Below are 19,882 nucleotides of genomic sequence, written 5' to 3' on the forward strand. Positions count from 1 at the left end.
AGATAAGATAGCTAAGATATGTATCACTAACATTGTAATTTGGATTGTCTGCAGGCAAAGAGAATGATTGGAATCTAGAAAGAGTAATGATTAGAAAAAAAATCAAGTGGTCAGTTTACTTCCTGCTAAAGACATTCTGCCTGGCTGGCAATTATTGTATCTGCAGGCAAAGAGAATGATTGGAATCTAGAAAGAGTAATGATTAGAAAAAAATCAAGTGGTCAGTTTACTTCCTGCTAAAGACATTCTGCCTGGCTGGCAATTATTGTATCTGCAGGCAAAGAGAATGATTGGAATCTAGAAAGAGTAATGATTAGAAAAAAATCAAGTGGTCAGCTTACTTCCTGCTAAAGACATTCTGCCTGGCCGGCAATTATTGTATCTGCAGACAAAGAGAATGATTGGAATCTAGAAAGAGTAATGATTAGAAAAAAAATCAAGTGGTCAGTTTACTTCCTGCTAAAGACATTCTGCCTGGCTGGCAATTATTGTATCTGCAGGCAAAGGGAATGATTGGAATCTAGAAAGAGTAATGATTAGAAAAAATCAAGTGGTCAGTTTACTTCCTGCTAACATGTATGTGTGGCTCCATCAACATTTTCCTCCTCCAATACCAAAAATAAATGGTAATGAATAAATGTGCATACTAAATTTATGTGTTTTTTTTGGCCCACTTATAATTAATGATGTTGAAAAAAGGGTCAAGGAGCTAAGTGTTATATTATTTTAGCAACAAAAACACTTGCTAACTATTTTGAGTGACTTATCACAAATGTCTAACTTGTTTTTTTTCACGTTTTTTTGGGTGGCTGCTTGTCCTGCCCTTTGCCTTTAGCACTGTCATGTTGTCGTGCTCTGGTGGACTGTCTTGGTGGTGATGAGACTGGCGTGATATTTGGAGTAGTCGTACCAGAACTGCTGCTAGTTTGCTGTTGGTGCATGCATCTGAGTGTTTCATTCAGGTTAGTGAGGGTGGCATTGAGTTCACGTGTAGCAGCATTTTGATTGTCTACTATTCGGAATAAACTTTCATTAATCTTTTGATTGTTTTGAAAAATGCTCATATAACTTTGCTGTTGTGTGTGCTGTTCTTCCATTATGTGCTGTAAGTTGCCCATGACCTGTGTAATGTCTGTATGCATGAGTTCCATGGTATTGCCTATTCTGGTTGTTTGTTCATTTTGTCTACTCAGATTTCTTGATATTCTTCTGAGGTGAGATGGTAGGCTTGCAAACATTTGTGTCTGCTTACGCAGGCAATCTTCATTAGTGGCCTGCTGTCTAGCCCAAATAGTCCAAAACACCTGATCAGGGCCTTGTGTTCCTGGTGTTGTTGGGCTGTGTTGTGGTGGTGGTGTGCTTTGCTGTGGTGGTGTACTCACTGGTGCTGGGGGACTCATTCCTTGCATTAATGGCTGCATTTCTAAGATGTTTGTCTCCTCCATGTCACTGTGTTGGTGTTGTTGCAGAGGGATGCTGTTCCCAGGACTCGAAGCTGAAATGTTAAACAAATCTCCGTTAGCTATCCATATGTTTGTGAAATGTTTAAAATACACTACACATGGAACACATGTCATTCACTGTTGCTTTCAACTATTCTGGCTAGCAACATCATCACTCATAGCTTAAATACATACATATGCCTGTTTGAGGCAAATGTGTCTGGTTACTTAATTGGGAAAGCAAACACTTTATTTTTATTGTAGCTCACACATACTCCACCATAAAAACACATTGGAATACATAATGTGTTACCTTATAGCTTTGTCCAAACAAACATAGTAATGTTTTTATATGTATTTTGCAATGTTACCTCAAGCACACATGTAAATATGGAAAAACAACCTTACTTTTTGCAAACAAACCAACATGCTTTTTTGTTGCAGCATCTTACACCCAATGTCATACTGTATGGCTCAAGTGGACATACATATCTTTACTGGATGTGGACAAGGCCATTTAGCTTGGATTCCATTTCAGCTTTTACTTACTGCGGTAAGTATTTCAGTTTTTGATGTGTTTTGACTTATGCGGTTATGACTGATTTTGATTATGTTCTGACATTTAACACATTTTTTTCAGTTTGATACTCACAATCAAGATGAGGGGAGTGTGGATGACGTCTTGGAGGTGTGTCCAAAATTTGGAGTGGGGGTACAGAACATACGGACGATAATCTTCGTGGCGGGGTAGCCTGCTGTGTTTGTGCCGGGACATACGACCTTGCTTTCTTTTCGGCCACAGGTTTTTTGTGGTGATGTCTTACAGAAGTGCCACTTCTGCTGCTCCATACTTCTTTTGATGGACCTTTTAATGAAAGTGCAATTTTGTTATGCCCATTCCTTTACAAGCATACCCTATACTACAATGGACACTTTACCTGCTTCCGCAGCGTCATCATCATCTGATGTGATAGGAGTTACTGGCCGACGAGTAGTACTGCTTTTTTCAGACACTGTATAAAAAAAAAAAAAAAATCATGCTATTGTGTATACATCCACCCATTATGCTTATAAACATTTATTCTTTTAGAAATGCTTGGTTTTTAATTAAAACAAACAAAAGGACCAGAAATTAAAAAAAAAAAAAAATGACCAAAACACATATGCACTATGGCAACATCAACACAGGAAAACATGTACAGGACACTGACATAGGCCACAAGTTCAAGAAAAGATTTAAAAAAAAAACCACACACACACAACTTCATTTTGTATTGGTTTGAAAAATATTACAGATGCAATATATAATTTGCTCTGTGATGTGGCACTCCAAAGACACATTACCACTATATGAGCAAAAACAAAATGCAGCAATTTATAAAAAAAATTACACTGCAGTGTGGTGTCACGGTACAAATACAAGCAAAAAAAATAAAAATTGTTTTTAAAAATAAATAATTAACATTATCTAAAGATGACATTACACATGTAAGTGGTTTCCAAACCACTTTCCAGTACTCCAGCCTCTAACATGACAACCACTGTTTTTAAAAAATTGCACATGGATCACTTAAATATAAAACATAGTCACAATTTCTAAAAATAAAATGCCCAAAAGGAAAACATTATTGCAGGACAATTCAGAGACACACCAAGTCCAAACTACACATGCAAAATATCTGTCAGAAAAACACATGACATACAATAAAGTAAGATGTTACATTGGCTTTTGTATAAAACATTAACCAAAACAATGTATTTGCTGACACACACTTGAAGATGGGAGTCATATGCAACATCACATGACACACATTTAAAAAAAAAAAAGCATAGAATGTAAATGCAAAAACACATGCTCACCATTCTTCCTGGGCCTATCTGAATCCCGGACATGGGTTGCAGAGACAACTTCTGGAGGGATTACACTCCGCATGGGCTCCTCATACTCCAGATAACTTGCAATATAGGGCTGCCCACCACCGGTTTTCCGAGCCGACTTGGCCTCCTTGGCCATTTTGGACTTGACACGTCGCTTTATGTCATAGTACCGTTTGCGGCACGTGTCCTCCATCCGCTTGACCACCCCCTCACTATTGACAGCAGCAACAACTTTCGCCCACAACACCGTCTTCCTCCGTGTTGGCACCTTGGCGGACTCAGGGCCAAATAGCTGCCTCTGATACTTCATCAGCTCACGCACCAATGCCACATTTTCAGCAAAACTAAACTTTACATTCCGCCCAGTCTTAGTAGTGGTGCGTGGCTGCGGAGCACTCTGACTGTCACTATCACTTGAGGCTGCTGCAGCAACCTCACCCACCTCCTCCACCTCACTAACCTCACTAACACTCACCTCCTCCACCTGACCAACCTCCTCCCCCTCATTCACACCCTCCACCTCTGAGTCACACATAATTGTGTGTGTAAACAGTTAACACAGGAAAAAAAAAAGACAAACAACACACTCCTCCACTACCACTACACAACTCACACACACACCCACACCCACACACACAAACACAAACACTGACAAGGGACTATAAAGAAAAATAACTTGGACTAAAAATGAGACAAAACCACAAAATACAAGACAACAAGAATGACAAGACGACTTTCAAACACAATACCACACTCAGAAATCGCTACCAACACTCCTCACCAAACCACAAATTCACCTACTTCCACAGCACAACCTCCCTCCTCCTCACCACTAACTAAACCCACGAGGTGCGGACGGTTTGGGGCGTATTTATATGGTTGCGCACAGACACTCCTACCATCTGAAACACAACCAATCACGAACGGGGATGAAAATCTAAACTGAAAGTGAAAATGCGGCAGCGGGAAAAAAAAACCCGGCCGCGTTTAACTTAGGAAAAAAAACAGCAAATACAACAAAAACACGTACGCAAACGACAATGACGGCCGTAAATGTGCCAAAAAAACCCGGCTGGCATCGACATCGGAAAACACGAAAACCATAAAGTCGACTGCTTCGTAACTTTGCGTATATGGATTCAAAAAGTTGCATGAAAATGCACCCGATACAAAACGAGTTTAAACACTACACAAACCGACTCAAACACGAATATTAGTAAATATTGGCCCTGGACAAAATACAGACATTTAAAATACCGACAAAGTAAAAATACCGACATGTAAAATGTCGACAGGTCAAAATGCTGACATGAGTTTTTCATGATTTTTTCATTGAAACCGACTCGTTCATACTTTACCATCCCAGTGGACCTGGAGGGGGAATATACGAGTATGCCGAGCGCAGCGAGCCACTGTGCCCGAAGCTGCTAGGGGACGCGGTACACTTATATGGTGTCCATGTCGACCTATGTCAACACACATAAAAAAACAATGAAAACTCATGTCGGCATGTTGACCTGTCAACATTTTACATGTCGGTATTTTAAATGTCGGTATTTTGTCCATGTCAGGATTTGGACCTTGCCGGGATTTTGACCTTGTCGGGATTTTGACCGTCGGTCAATTGTTGTCGGGATTTCGACCGTCGGGATTTTGATTGTAGGTATTTCATACCGATCCCCTTGTAGAGGCCCATGCACTTATACCAATACTGTTGGCATATTGATGTGCAGGAGATATAAAGCCAAACTATGGAGGTGATTCAAATGTTTTTTGGGTACCCAAAGTAATGGGTGCCCATCAGAGCAATTCAATTGTTGCTCTGATCAGGTGCTCGTTGCTTTATGCACGCCCAAATAGAAAGGGTTTGGAAAAGAATAGCAGAGTTTGGGTGCCTAAAGCACGGACTGTGCACACATTTTTACTCGCACCACAGGAGGCTGCGAGAAAAAAATGAAACTCCCGCAGCTAACGGGTGTCTAAACAGAGCAACAATCAAATTACTCGATATGTGTCAAATTGGCAAACACAAGGTCTAGGTTTAAGGGAGAAGAGAGTTGGGAATGTTTGAACTTATGTGATGTGTCCCTTACATTTCCTGGCAATACAGGGTTTCAGACTTCAGGTTCATCCTTTCACTTTGCAAATCGGGAAAAAGAATGCCCTCCGGTTACTTCCCCTTATAAAGCATATCAGAATAAGGCTACTAAAACCAATGGTTGCGTTAATTCAATTATCACATTACTCCCGTAACTAAGAAGGAAAAACAGGTAAACTAATCATCTTTGATCTTTGGGTAATTCTATGAATGCAAACACAGGGCTTGGTCCATTTGCCAACTTATCTGATATTTATTATCGTGTGACGAAATAAACAGCCAAAGTGACTATAGGTTGTCCATAGCTACTTTGTAATCTGAAGCCAGGGACGATGAGCAGAGGTGTATACAAATTGCCAAGGTCTCTGTAGGGATCCAGGAGTCTTAGGAAACCCTTCCTTCCCACCATGCCATGACTCCGTAACCACCCCCTATCCCGCGGCATTGCCCTCTAGTACCTGTAAACACCAGATACAGCTCTTAGCATTGACAAACTATATTATCCATATCTTGGAACTGAGCTCTGGGGAAACACTTCTATAGAGGCCTACATTATCGACGTGTACAGTGTTTAATGCACCTGCAAGAGGAGGATCTTTGTACAGTCAATATTACAGAAAATTCCTTTTTGTTGGAGAAGCAGTTGCCCAAATAATCAATATATTAAAGCTAAGTGGTGATAAATATGATGTCACCACACATTCATGTCGGACCTAACATGCCGCCTGCTGTTACTGTCTGTGGTAGAGCCAACAACCCAGATGATACAGCCAACCTTGGAAGGGAGCACGGACATAGGGGGTAATTCCAAGTTGATCGCAGCAGGATTTTTGATAGCAATTGGGCAAAACCATGTGCACTGCAGGGGAGGCAGATATAACGTGCAGAAAGAGTTAGATTTGGGTGGGTTATTTTATTTATGTGCAGGGTAAATACTGGCTGCTTTATTTTTACACTGCAATTTAGATTGCAGATTGAACACACCCCACTGAAATCTAATTCTCTCTGCACATGTTATATCTGCCGCCCCTGCAGTGCACATGGTTTTGCCCAATTGCTAACAAAAATCCTGCTGCGATCAACTTGGAATTACCCCCCTAGAGAGAAGTGTCACGGTCATGTCTGGGAAGCACTTTATGGGAGAGAGAAAGCAGGACAGCAGCTAACAGTGGTATGGTTTAACAGAGGAGAGGGGGAGTAAATTAAATTGCCAGGGAGAGAGAGAGACAGATAAGCGAGGTCTGGGGGTGGGGGGTGTTTGGATATGAGAGGGAGGAGACAGAGAGAATGGGGGAGGGGAGGGGGAGGATAAACACTAAAACCCATGCAACACTAAGAATAACAGCTAGTGCTAATGGGGGTCATTCGGTTCTTCGCTGTGGTGCGAACGGGTCAGAACTGCGCTTGCTCGGCGCCCGCAATGCGCACGTGCGAAAAGAGAAGAAAGTGATCGCTGGCGCGTTCGCAAGAAGATTGACAGCGGGGAGGCGTTCCGGGGTGGATAATCACCGTTTTCCGGGCGTGGAGATCCAAACGCAGGCGTGTCCAGGCGTTTGGAGGGCGGATGTCTGATGTCAATCCCGGGACCTTCGTCGCTGGATCCGTCGCACAGGGTAAGTAAGTCTGACCCTGGTCTTGTTTTGCAGGAAACTTTTTTAGCATAGCAGGGCTGCACAAGCGATCGCAGCCCTGCTATGCTAAAATACACTCCCCCATAGGCGGCGTCAAGTTGATCGCACGAGCAGCAAAAAGTTTCTACGAGCGATGAACTCGGAATGAGGGCCAATGTCTGCAGTGTAAAATGTTGTACCATCTTCACATGCACTATGGTGGTAAAGTTCATTGCTGGGTCTCCCTTACCCCTCTACCACCACCCGAGGGTACCACTCTATCCTACAAAGTCCAAAGCAGAGCCTCTAATAAGCATGACCTATCCTGGTACAGCTGTGCTCGAGGGGTGCGAGGTCTTAGATACGCATCCTTGATTATACATTCTCCTCATAGCAAAGGATCATTTAATGTATCAGACTTCATGCCACATAATAAGACAACCTAAAAAAAATATGTGTGTGTGTGTGTGTGTATATGTGTGTGTGTGTGTGTGTGTGTGTGTGTGTATTGTGGCATATATAGTAATGTTTGCATGTCCACACATGTTTTTGCTGAACCACTGGCTTGTAGTTTATTCACCAAATCAGGGCCGGCTCCAGGCCTACTAGCACCCTGAGTGAAATTTTTTTGAAGCGCTGTTTCTGGAAAAGTGGCTGTGGCCTTGCAACTTCATATTATCAGACTATAAATACATATATTTTCACACACCCTCTACACACACACAATTAGCAGCCTTACACATAACAGCCACAGTAGTGTTCTTTACACATAATGTCTCCAGTATAGTGTCAGATACACCCAATGACCCCAGTAGTGCAGTGCCAGATACACATACGCCCCCAGTAGTGCCAAATACACATGATATGCCCCACAGTAGTGCCAAATACACAATATGCCCCCCAGCAGTGCCAGATACACATGATATGCCCCACAGCAGTGCCAGATACACATGTACCCACAGTGCCAGATACATATATGCCACCAGTGCCAGATACATATATGCCCCCAGTGCCAGATACACATGTCCCCACAGTGCCAGATATGCCCCCAGTGCCAGATACACATGTCACCACAGTGCCAGAGATGCCCCCAGTGCCAGATACACATGCCCCCGCAGTGCCAGATATGCCCCCAGTGCCAGATACACATGTCACCACAGTGCCAGATATGCCCCCAGTGCCAGATACACATGTCCCCACAGTACCAGATATGCCCCCAGTGCCAGATACACATGTCCCCACAGTGCCAGATATGCCCCCAGTGCCAGATACACATGCCCCCCACAGTGCTAGATATGCCCCCAGTGCCAGATACACATGTCACCACAGTGCCAGATAAGCCCCCAGTGCCAGATACACATGTCCCCACAGTACCAGATATGCCTCCAGTGCCAGATACACATGTCCCCACAGTGCCAGATATGCCCCCAGTGCCAGATACACATGTCACCACAGTGCCAGATATGCCCCCAATGCCAGATACACATGCCCCCACAGTGCCAGATATGCCTCCAGTGCCAGATACACATGTCCCCACAGTGCCAGATATGCCCCCAGTGCCAGATACACATGTCCCCACAGTGCCAGATATGCCTCCAGTGCCAGATGCACATGTCCCTACAGTGCCAGATATGCCCCCAGTGCCAGATACACATGTCACCACAGTGCCAGATATGCCCCCAATGCCAGATACACATGCCCCCACAGTACCAGATATGCCTCCAATGCCAGATACACATGCCCCCACAGTGCCAGATATGCCCCCAATGCCAGATACACATGTCCCCACAGTGCCCCCCCCCCCCAAAGTGCTGCTCACCGCGCTGCTGCTGTTCAAGAATGGGGAGGCTGCTGCTGCTGTTCTTGAGGGCGGGCAGGAGAGTGCAGCGTGCGCCTCTCCTGCCCCTTAGTCTCCGTCGTCAGTGTATAGCTCTAATTAGGCAGGCAGGAGAGTGCAGCGTGCGCCTCTCCTGCCCCTCAGTCTCCTTCAGTGGCATCTAGCTCTAATTTGGCGCCGTCCACGAGCCAATCAAAGCTCGCGGTCCAGCAGCCAATCAGGAGCTCCCATTGGCTCGGGGGCCGACGCACGGGGAGGGGGTGTACTTGTCCTATTCTGCGGGGTGTGCACAAGTCTGTGGAGGCGGGCATCGGGACGGACCTGGCTCCAGGCTCCAATATGGCAGCCAGAGCTAGTGGCGCCCATTAAGTGTGGCGCCCTGTTCAGCCGCTCTATTGGAACGTGCCTGGAGCTGGCCCTTCACCAAATTATCAGGATGGCACAAAGCAGCATCAATTGTGGTTCCAGCAGTCACATCAGCCAAACATTCCTGTGACCCTGTCACTGGCTATACCTGGTCACTTACCTAGTGGCCAGCCAATTGTCCCAACATCAGTTGCCCTGACCCCAACACCAGGTAGTGTGTGCTGGGTGTGTAGGCCAGGTGGAGATGTAGGGGTCTATTCATGAAGCAGTGAAAAGTGTGTAGAAGTGAGCCAGTGGAGAAGTTGCCCATGGCAACCAATCAGCATTGAAGTAACATTTATAATTTGCATACTATATAACTGTACGGAGCAGCTGATAGGTCACCATGTGCAACTTCTCCACAGGCTCACTTCTCTACTCTTTTCACTGCTTATGAATATAAACCTCTTATTTCTGTCGCCAGGGGTGCTTTAAGAGAGGAGGAGGCCCGTATGCTGCCTCCTCAGTTCGGGCCCACTCCTCTGTGCCGGCAGCGCTGGACAGTTTATGAACTAGAGGGCTCAGACTCTACTACACATGCACAGATCACCAAGAAAATGTCACGGTGGCCATTTTCCCAGGGATTTCTCTACTGCGCATGCGCAGAACGCTGTGATAATGGCCGCTGAGCCATTTTAATAGTGATTGTAATGCGCTGCTGACGTCGGCGCGGGACTCCGGAGGGGTAAGTATTTAAAAAAGGGGTGTAGCGTGTGCGGTGAGGGCCCCCTCGGAACTCAGGAGCACGTGTGTTCTGCACGCATTGCACTCATTAAAGATATGCCAGTGCCTGTCTCTTCCCTTTAAACCAGGACACTCATGAATTACACAGGTTCTCTAGCTGAGTAGAACCAGAGGAAATTCCGGCCTTTAGTCAGCTAGCCACAGAACCTGTGTAATTCATGAGTCTCCCAGTATAAAGAGATAGAATGGTAACCTACTATATATATTAGTTTGCATATTAATCAGTATTGTATGTGTCATTTCATAAATAGAATTTGTTTACAGTGCCTTCTGTGTGTTATTCACCCTGCTTGGATGTGTTACTTTTGGCTGAATCACATAGCTGGTGCTGATTTTTAATTAACCCTAAAACAGTGGGGATAGTTTAGACTAGATATGTGCGGCTGGCACTTTTCGTCTTTTGTGTTTTGGTTTTGGTTCTAATTCCACTTTCGTGTTTTGGTTTTGGCTTGGCTTTGCCAAAACCACCCTTTCGTGTTTTGGTTTTGGATCTGGATGATTTTGGAAAAAAACATAAAAACGGCTAAATCACATAATTTAGGGGTAATTTTGATCCTACAGAATTATTAACCTCAATAACATTCATTTCCACTCATTTCCAGTCTATTCTGAACACCTCACACCTCACAATATTGTTTTTAGGCCAAAAGGTTGCACCGAGGTGGCTGTATGACTAAGCTAAGCGACACAAGTGTGTGGAACAAACACCTGGCCCAACTAGGAGTGGCACTGCAGTGGCAGACAGGAGGGCAGATATAAAAAAAAAAAAAAGGCCCCAAACAGCACATGATGCAAAGAAGAAAAAGAGGTGCACCGAGGTTGCTGTATGACTAAGCTAAGTGACAAAACCACCTGGCCCATCTAGTAGTGTCACGCAGTGGCTGAATGTCGAGAGTGAGCCGCAATTGTTCGGTCCACTGAGAGCATCTCCAGCATGCCGCTGTCATTTTTAAAACATTCTGCAATTGGTGGACTTATACGGCAGTACCCCAGGACAAAAACAGCAGTATTCCTGGACTCATACGGCAGTGTCAGACAGGATGGCACTTTTAAAAAACTAGGCCCCAAACAGCACCTCATGCAAAGTTGTTGAAGAGGTGCAATGAGGTAGCTGTATGACTAAGCCAAGTGACACGAACAATTCCCACTGTAATTATACGTCCAAATCACTGGAAATATACGTCCAAATCACTGGAATTAAATGGCAAAATCACTGGAATTATACGTCCAAATCACTGGAATGAAATGGCAAAATCACTGGAATTATACGTCCAAATCACTGGAATTATACGTCCAAATCACGGGAATTAAATGTCAAAATCACTGGAATTATACGTCCAAATCACTGAAATTAAATGGCAAAATCACTGGAATTATACGTCTAAATCACTGGAATTATACGTCCAAATCACTGGAATTAAATGGCAGTACCACTGGACATATACGGAAGTGTCAGACAGGATGGCACTTTAAAAAAATAGTCCCAAAACAGCACATGATGATAAGAAGAAAAAGAGGTGCAAGATGGAATTGTCCTTGAGCCCTTCCACCCACCCTTATGTTGTATAAACAGGACATGCACACTTTAACAAACCAATCATTATAGTGACAGGGTCTGCCACACGACTGTGGCTGAAATTACTGTTTTGTTTGGGCCCCCACCAAAAAAAAGAAGCAGCAATCTCTCCTTGCACAAACTGGCTCTACAAAGTCAAGATGTCAACCTCATCCTCATCCTCTGATTCCTCACCCCTTTCACTGTGTACATCTTCCTCCTCCTCACAGAGTATTAATTCGTCCCCACTGGAATCCACCATCACAGGTCCCTCTGTACTTTCTGGAGGCAACAGCTGGTAAAGTCTTCCCGGAGGAATTTATAATTAATTTTGATGAACATCATCTTCACCACATTTTGTGGACGTAACCTCCTACGCCGATCGCTGACAAGGTTAACTGCTGCACGAAACACTGTTTCAGAGTACACACTGGAGGGGGGGGGGGGGCAACTTAGGTAAAATAAAGCCAGTTTGAGCAAGGTCATCCAAATTGCCTCTTTTTCCTGCCAGTATACATACGGACTGTCTGACATGCCTACTTGGATGCTGTCACTCATATAATCCTCCACCATTCTTTCAATGGTGACAGAATCATATGTAGTGACAGTAGACATGTCAGTAATTGTTGGCAGGTCCTTCAGTCCGGACCAGATGTCAGCTTTCGCTCCTGACTGCCCTGCATCATCGCCAGCGGGTGGGCAAGGAAATTTTATCCTTTTCCTTGCAGCCCCAGTGACGGGAGAAATTGAAGGATGAGCTGTTAACGAGTCACGTTCCGCTTGAGTTGACAATTTACTCACCAGCAGGTCTTTGCATCTCTGCACACTTGTGTCTGCCGGAAAGAGAGATACAACAAAGGCTTTAAACCTAGGATCAAGCACGGTGACCAAAATGTATTGCTGTGATTTCAACAGATTGACCACCCTTGAATCCTGGCAAAACGAATGAAGGGCTACATCCACAAGTCCCACATACTTTGTGGAATCGCTCCGTCTTAGCTCCTCCTTCAATTTATCCAGCTGCTTCTGCAAAAGCTTGATGAGGGGAATGACCTGACTCAAGCTGGCAGTGTCTGAACTGACTTCACGTGTGGCAAGTTCGAAGGGTTGGAGAACCTTGCAAAAGATGGAAATCGTTCTCCCCTGCACTTGAGTAAGGTGCATTACCCCTCCTTTGCCTATATCGTAGGTGGATGTATAGGATTGAATGGCCTTTTGCTGCTCCCCCATCCTCTGAAGCATATAGAGTGTTGAATTCCACCTTGTCACCACTTCTTGCTTCAGTTGATGGCAGGGCAGGTTCAGGAGTGTTTGATTATGCTCCAGTCTTCGGCACGCGGTGACTGAATGCCGAAAGTGGCCCGCAATTTTTCAGGCCACCAGCAGCATCTCCTGCACTCCCCTGTCATTTTTCAAAAAATTCTGCACCACCAAATTAATTGTATGTGCCAAACATGGGACGTGATTGAATTTGTCCAGTTGTAATGCACGCACAATATTGGTGGCGTTGTCCGATGTCACAAATCCCCAGGAGAGTCTAATTGGGGTAAGCCATTCTGCGATGATGTCCCTCAGTTTCTGTAAGAGGTTGTCAGCTGTGTGCCTCTTAAGGAAAGCTGTGATATATAGCGTAGCCTGCCTAGGAACGAGTTGGCATTTGTGAGATGCTGCTACTGTTACCGCTGCTGTTGTTGCTGTGAGAGGCCATACATCTACCCAGTGGGCTGTCACAGTCATATAGTCCTTAGTCTGCCCTGTTCCACTTGTCCACATGTCCGTGGTTAAGTGGACACTGGATACAACCGCATTTTGTAGGACACTGGTGACTCTTTTTCGGACGTCTTTGTACATTCTCGGTATCGCCTGCCTAGTGAAGTGGAACCTAGATGGGATTTGGTACCGGGGACACAATACCTCCATCAGTTGTTTAAATCCCACTGCACTAATGGCGGATACCGGACTATGTTTAACACCAACTTAAGTGTCAAGGCCTCAGTTATCCGCTTTGCAACAGGATGACTGCTGTCATATTTCATCTTCCTCACAAAGGACTGTTGGACAGTCAATTGCTTACTGGAAGTAGTACAAGTGGTCTACCGACTTCCCCTCTCGGATAACGATCAACTCCCAGCAGCAACAACAGCAGGCGTACCACTCAAGGATCCTCCGGAGGAATCCCGGTTAGGAGAGGACTCCTCAGTCTTGACAGTGACATGGCCTGCAGTACTACTGACGTTCCTGACTGAGGAGGAAGTTGACATTGAGGGAGTTGGTGGTGTGGCTTGCAGGAGCTTGGGTACAAGAGGAAGAAGGGATTTAGGTGTCAGTGGACTGCTTAAGCTCTTACCCTAAGTTTCACAACTTGACACCGACTTATGATGAATGCGCTGCAGGTGACATCCTTACCCCTACTTATTACAGATTGACAGAGTCAACACACGGCTTGACACCTGTTGTCCGGATTTGTGGAGAAATAATTCCACACCGAATAGGTGGCTTTTTTGGTAGTTTGCCCAGGCATCACAATGGGCTTCTTCATCCCACGGACAACAGGTGTCTTCCCCGGTGCCAGACTTAAACAAACCACATCACCATCAGAATCCTCATCGTCAACTTCCTCCTCAGCACCAGCAACACCCATATTCTCATCCTGATGTACTTCAACAGTGACATCTTCAATTTCAATATCAGGAACTGGACTGTGGTTGCTCCTTCCAGCACTTGCACAGGGCGCGTAAATGATGGAAGGAGCCACCTCTTCCCGTCCAATGTTGGGAAGGTCAGGCATTGCAACCGCCGACACACTTGGACTCTCCTTGGGGATTTGTGATACCATCTCAGAACGCACAGTTCTTTTCTGTGCTTTTTCCAGCTTAACTCTTTTAATTTTTCTAGTGGGAGGATGAGGGCTTCCATCTTAATGTGAAGCTGAACCACTAGTCATGAACATAGACCAGGGCCTCAGCCATTCCTTGCCACTCCGTGTCGTAAATGGCATATTGGCAAGTTTACGTTTCTCCTCAGACGATTTAAATTTATTTTTTTGGGTCTTTTTACTAAACTTTGGCTTTTTGGATTTTACATGCTCTCTACTATCACATTGGGCATCGGCCTTGGCAGACGACGTTGATGGCATTTCATCGTCTATGTCATGGCTAGTGGCAGCAGCTTCAGCACTAGGAGGAAGTGGTTCTTGATCTTTCCCTATTTTATCCTCCAATTTTTTCCCCCCATTATTTTTCTGGAGTTATATAACACAATATTCGGCACAGGAATGATTGATGGCTGATGCACAGGACACTAACACTGGTCTGATGCAGGACAACACAGCAACACTGTAAGGGACTTGTTGCTATTATTATTATTATTATTATTATTATATGGCAGCAGTGGACATCTGGCTGCATAGTATACCACTGTGACTGCCTGGTCACTGGAATAACTGATGGCTGATTTACAGGACACTACCACTGGACTGATGCAGCACAATACACCACCAGTGAACTGATGCAGCACAACTCAGCAACAGTGGACATATGGCAGCAAGAGGACACAACCACTGTGACTGCCAGGTCACTGGAATGACTGATGGCTGATGCACATGACACTACCACTGGACTGATGCAGCACAATACACCACCACTGAACTGATGCAGCACAACACAGCAGCAATGGACATATGGCAGCAAGAGGACACAACCATTGTGACTGGACAAATACAGCACAAGACACGGACACTGAGAGAACGGAGACACGTCCTCTCTGTACACTCTCCAATGCCAGAGTGAAAATGGCGGGGACGCGCGGCTCCATATATGGAATCCAAACCCCGCGAGAATCCGACAGCGGGATGATGACTTTTTGCCTCGTTCTGGTTTCCGAGTCAGACGGGAAAACCCGAGCTTGGCTCTGAACCGGACTCGAATGGTGAAGTTCGGTAGGGTTCGGTTCTCTGAGAACCGAACCCGCTCATCTCTAGTTTAGACCTGATCGCTGCTGTGCATTTTCTCACAGTGGGCGATCAGATCCAAACTGCGCATGCACCGCAATGCGCACGTGCGACAGACAGCTGCAAAGCGGATCGCCGGTCAGCAATGGGATTGTGCAAAGGATCCATTCGCACAGGTGATCGCAAGGAGATTGACAGGAAAAAGGCGTTTGTAGGTGGCAACTGACCGTTTTCAGGGAGTGTCTGGAAAAACGCAGGCGTGTCCAAGCGTTTGCAGGGAGGGTGTCTGACGTCAAATCTGGCCCAGAACAGCCTGATGTGATAGCAGTGGCTGAGTAAGTCCTGGGCTGCACAGAGACTGCACAAAATCAGTTTGTGCAGCTCTGCTACACATGCATTCGCACACTTGCATAGCGAAAATATACTCCCCCTGTAGGCGGCGACTTTCTGATTGCAGGGCTGCAAAAATCGCTGCCCAGCGATCAGGTCTGAATTACCCCCTGTGTTGTGCTGTCTTTAACAGACAAGGGGGGTGAGTCAAACCTGATCCCTTTCCCTTCCTTTCCTGTTACCCCACTTTCACTAACCTCTGCCCCATGGTCCTGCAACCCCACAACCCAGCCTTCCTCCCTCCCTCTCTTCCCTGTCACCTCCCCACACCCCCATCCACAACACATTGAACTCCCCCCCTGCCCACCTCATGCAGTTTCCCCTCCTAGCTCAGGCACCCGCACCATCACTACTGTCTTATCATTCCTGCCCTCATTGTTAATCTCACCTCATCGCTACGGCAACCCTGATAATCTCATTCACATCTCTCCCACAAACTGGTCCCCACTCATGACCTTTTCATTTCCAACTCCCTGCATCTACTAGCCATTACTGTAAACTTGGATTACGCCCTTTGACACTACTTCTCCTGCTGCTCTCTCTGCTGGGGGCCTTGCATTCACACACACACCCCAACCTGGAGGTTGCCATGGGGGTGGTGTTGTGGTCCTTTTACCTTCTAGTTACTCCTACCAACTCATACCACCAGAACCATCCCTTACATTCTCTACATTTGAGGTCCATACTATACGCCTTTCAACCATTCCATCTCAGAGTAGCTGTCATTTACCGACCCCCTGGCATTGCTTCCAAATTCATCGATAACTTTGCTTCCTGGCTTCCTCTCTTATGACATTCCCTACATTATCCTAGGTGATTTCAACATCCCTATCGACATCCCCACACAATCCCCTGCCTCTAAACTGCTTAACCTCACCTCTTCACTTGGTCTCTCCCAGTGGACCTCCTCACCCTCCCATGTGAATGGGAGCTCACTGGATCTGGTCTTCACTCACCATTGTGATATTTCTGATTTTTCCAACACCCCATTTCCCCTCTCTGACCACCACCTGCTACCTCTCTCCTTCTGCCTGTTCCCATCTTTCCCACCTTCTCAATCTCTCCCTCTCATCAGGCACTGTCCCTTCTGCCTTCAAGCATGCACTCATCTCTCCTATTCTTAAAAAACCTACCCTTGATCCAAACACTCTCTCCAACTACCGACCCATCTCTCTCCTCCCTTTTGCCTCCAAACTTCTTGAGTGTATTGTCTACAACCGCCTTACTTCCTTTCTTTCCTCACAATCACTGCTTGACCCATTCCAGTCTGACTTCCGTCCTCTCCACTCCACTGAAACTGCCCTTACAAAAGTATGCAATGACCTCCATGCTGCCAAATCTAAGGTCCACTACTCTCTACTTATTCTTCTTGATCTCTCTGCTGCTTTTGACACTGTGGACCACCCTCTCCTACTGCAAATCCTTCACTCCATTGGTCTGCGTGATACTGCCCTCTCTTGGCTGTCTCCCTACCTCTCTGACCGTTCATTCTCTGTCTCCTCTCATGACTCCACCTCCGCCTCACTTCCACTAACTGTAGGTGTACCCCAAGGTTCTGTCCTTGGTCCTCTTCTTTTCTCTCTCTATACGTCCTCACTAGGTAAGCTCATTAGTTCTTTTGGTTTCCAATATCATCTCTATGCTGATGACACTCAAATCTATCTTTCCTCTCCAGACCTCTCCCCTGCTCCCCTCACTTGTATCTCCAACTGTCTCTCTGCTATCTCTGTTTGGATGTCCCAGCACTTTCTTAAACTTAACATGTCTAAGACCGAGCTGATCATCTTCCCTCGCTCCCGCATAACTTCACTTCCTACAATCTCATTATCTTTTGATGGCACTACTATCTCCTCTAGCCCCCAAGTGCGCTGTCTTGGAGTAATCCTTGACTCCTCCCTCTCCTTCAAATAACACATTCAGCACCTCTCACAAACCTGCCGTTTTCATCTAAAAAATATTTCCAGGATCAGACCCTTTCTGACCCAGGATGCTACTAAGACTCTTATCTACTCACTGGTCATCTCAATACTGGACTACTGTAATCTCCTCCTGACTGGCATTCCTGACAAATATCTCTCTCTCCACTCCAGTCTATCATCAATGCTGCTGCCCGGCTCATTTTCCTCACCAAACGCACTACGTCCACCTCTCCTCTCTTACAAAACTTTCACTGGCTCCCCTTCCCTTTCAGACTCCATTTCAAGCTCCTCACACTCACTTACAAATCCCTCACCCACTCCTCTCCCATCTACATCTCTGACCTTATATCCCTTTACATTCCCACCCGTCCTCTTCGCTCGACTAATGCACGCCAACTCTCCTGCCTACGGATTACTTCCTCCCACTCCTACATCTAAGGTTTTTCACGTGCTGCACCACTTCTCTGGAATTCCCTACCTCTCCCCGTCAGACTCTCCACCTCTCTACAAAACTTCAAACGGGCTCTCAAAACACACTTCTTCACCAAACCCAGCCAAATCTCATCCTAACCCTCTGTTCCACGCTCTCTATGTACCCCATCTGTGTCACCACTGCCTGTCTACCCCTCCCCTTTATAATGTAAGCTCTCACGAGCAGAGTCCTCTTCCCTCATGTGCTTATCCTTTCTCTTACTTTAATAATCTTCAACTGCACCAAATCCAGCAGTCTTCTGCCACCTGATACTTATTCCAGTGTCATCTGCTGATGTAACTATGTGTATTTACCCTGTATTTGTCCTATATTGTCGTCAACTGTAAGTTGCTGTTTTCCTGTTTTGATTATTTGTTTATGTACTCTGTAATGGGGCGCTGCGGAACCCTTGTGGCGCCATATAAATAAAGGATAATAATAATAATAATAATCACTGGGCTGCTATCTTTGCTGTCCTGTGTTCAGATAGATACCGCCTCCAGGGGGAGTGTAAATTCACTGTGCAAGTGTGCAATCCTACGTGTACGCCGTGCTGCAAAAATCCATTGTGTGCCGTCTCTGCGCAGCCCAGGACTTACTCCTACAGTGCGATGAGAACAGGCTGATCGGGGCTGGTGCTGACGTCACACACCCTCCCTGAAAACGCTTGGGAATGCCTGCGTTTTTCCGGACACTCCCAATAAACGGTCAGTTACCACCCACAGACGGCCTTCTCCTGTCAAGCACCTTGCAAACGCCCGTGTGATCGGATTTTTTGCACCATCCTGTTGCTGACCGGTGATGCCCTTTGTTGTTGTCCGACGTGTGTGCGCATTGCGGTGCATACGCATGCCCAGATAGGACCTGATGCACAGCAGTGATCAGGAATGAATCACCCCCAAGGTTTGCAAAGGCCATCATTGTCCTAATACAGTGTTTCTAGCTCCCTTAACGAGAACCCCTAACAGGACAAGTACAGATCTCCTCGGTACCACAAGTGAAATAACTATCACCACCTGTGGATCTCCTAAAACGTGTCAGCTAGCAATAACTACACCTGTGCACCAAATGGAAGATCTGTACAATGGGCCCTCATTCCGAGTTGCTCGCAGCAGTTCATCGCATCGCAAACGGCAAAAAAAACGCTAACTGCGCATGCGCGAATGCTGAAGTGCGCGTGCGCAAAGGGAGCGATACGACGCTTGAGCAAACTTACTAACTGAAATTCTGCATGTACTACACCACCGAAAATAGGGAGTGACAGAGGCATGACAGAGGCTCGGCTTCGCTATCTAACGAAATGGGCGTGAAAGTGCGCGGCTAGTGTGGGAGTATGCAACCAGCAGTAGGCGTGTTTTGAGCAGAAATGCGTATCCGATGTTAAAATGTACACAAATGATCGCTATCCTGTCGCAGCCGAGGAGTAAGTCTGCAGTTACTCTGCACTTGCGAAGTACTGTTACAAGTGTGTCTGCCCTAATTAGCAATTATATTGGCAATGAATTCACCTGCTGTCCAATTACTTAGCAAACACTGCTCAGCCAAAATACTACAAACAGCAATTTTTATTGTTAGCACCTACA

General features: G+C 45.8%; 1 protein-coding gene across 4 annotated transcripts in view; it reads right to left on the bottom strand.

The window, feature by feature from the left end:
• CYYR1 (cysteine and tyrosine rich 1) overlaps nucleotides 1–19,882 on the bottom strand; it is a 341,901-nt gene that overhangs the window by 145,247 nt on the left and 176,772 nt on the right. The window contains exons 1-2 of one of the 4 annotated variants that reach the window (XM_063956386.1): nucleotides 2,095–2,276; nucleotides 1,383–1,495 (exon numbers count right to left, since the gene is read on the bottom strand). The exons of the other annotated variants lie outside the window; for them this stretch is intronic. The gene's annotated coding sequence lies outside the window, so the exon portion shown is untranslated. Of the gene's footprint in view, nucleotides 1–1,382; nucleotides 1,496–2,094; nucleotides 2,277–19,882 lie in introns of those variants that run through there. 4 annotated transcript variants of the gene reach the window in all.

Source organism: Pseudophryne corroboree, chromosome 2 (assembly GCF_028390025.1).
Source record: "Pseudophryne corroboree isolate aPseCor3 chromosome 2, aPseCor3.hap2, whole genome shotgun sequence".
Taxonomy (NCBI): Eukaryota; Metazoa; Chordata; class Amphibia; order Anura; family Myobatrachidae; genus Pseudophryne; species Pseudophryne corroboree.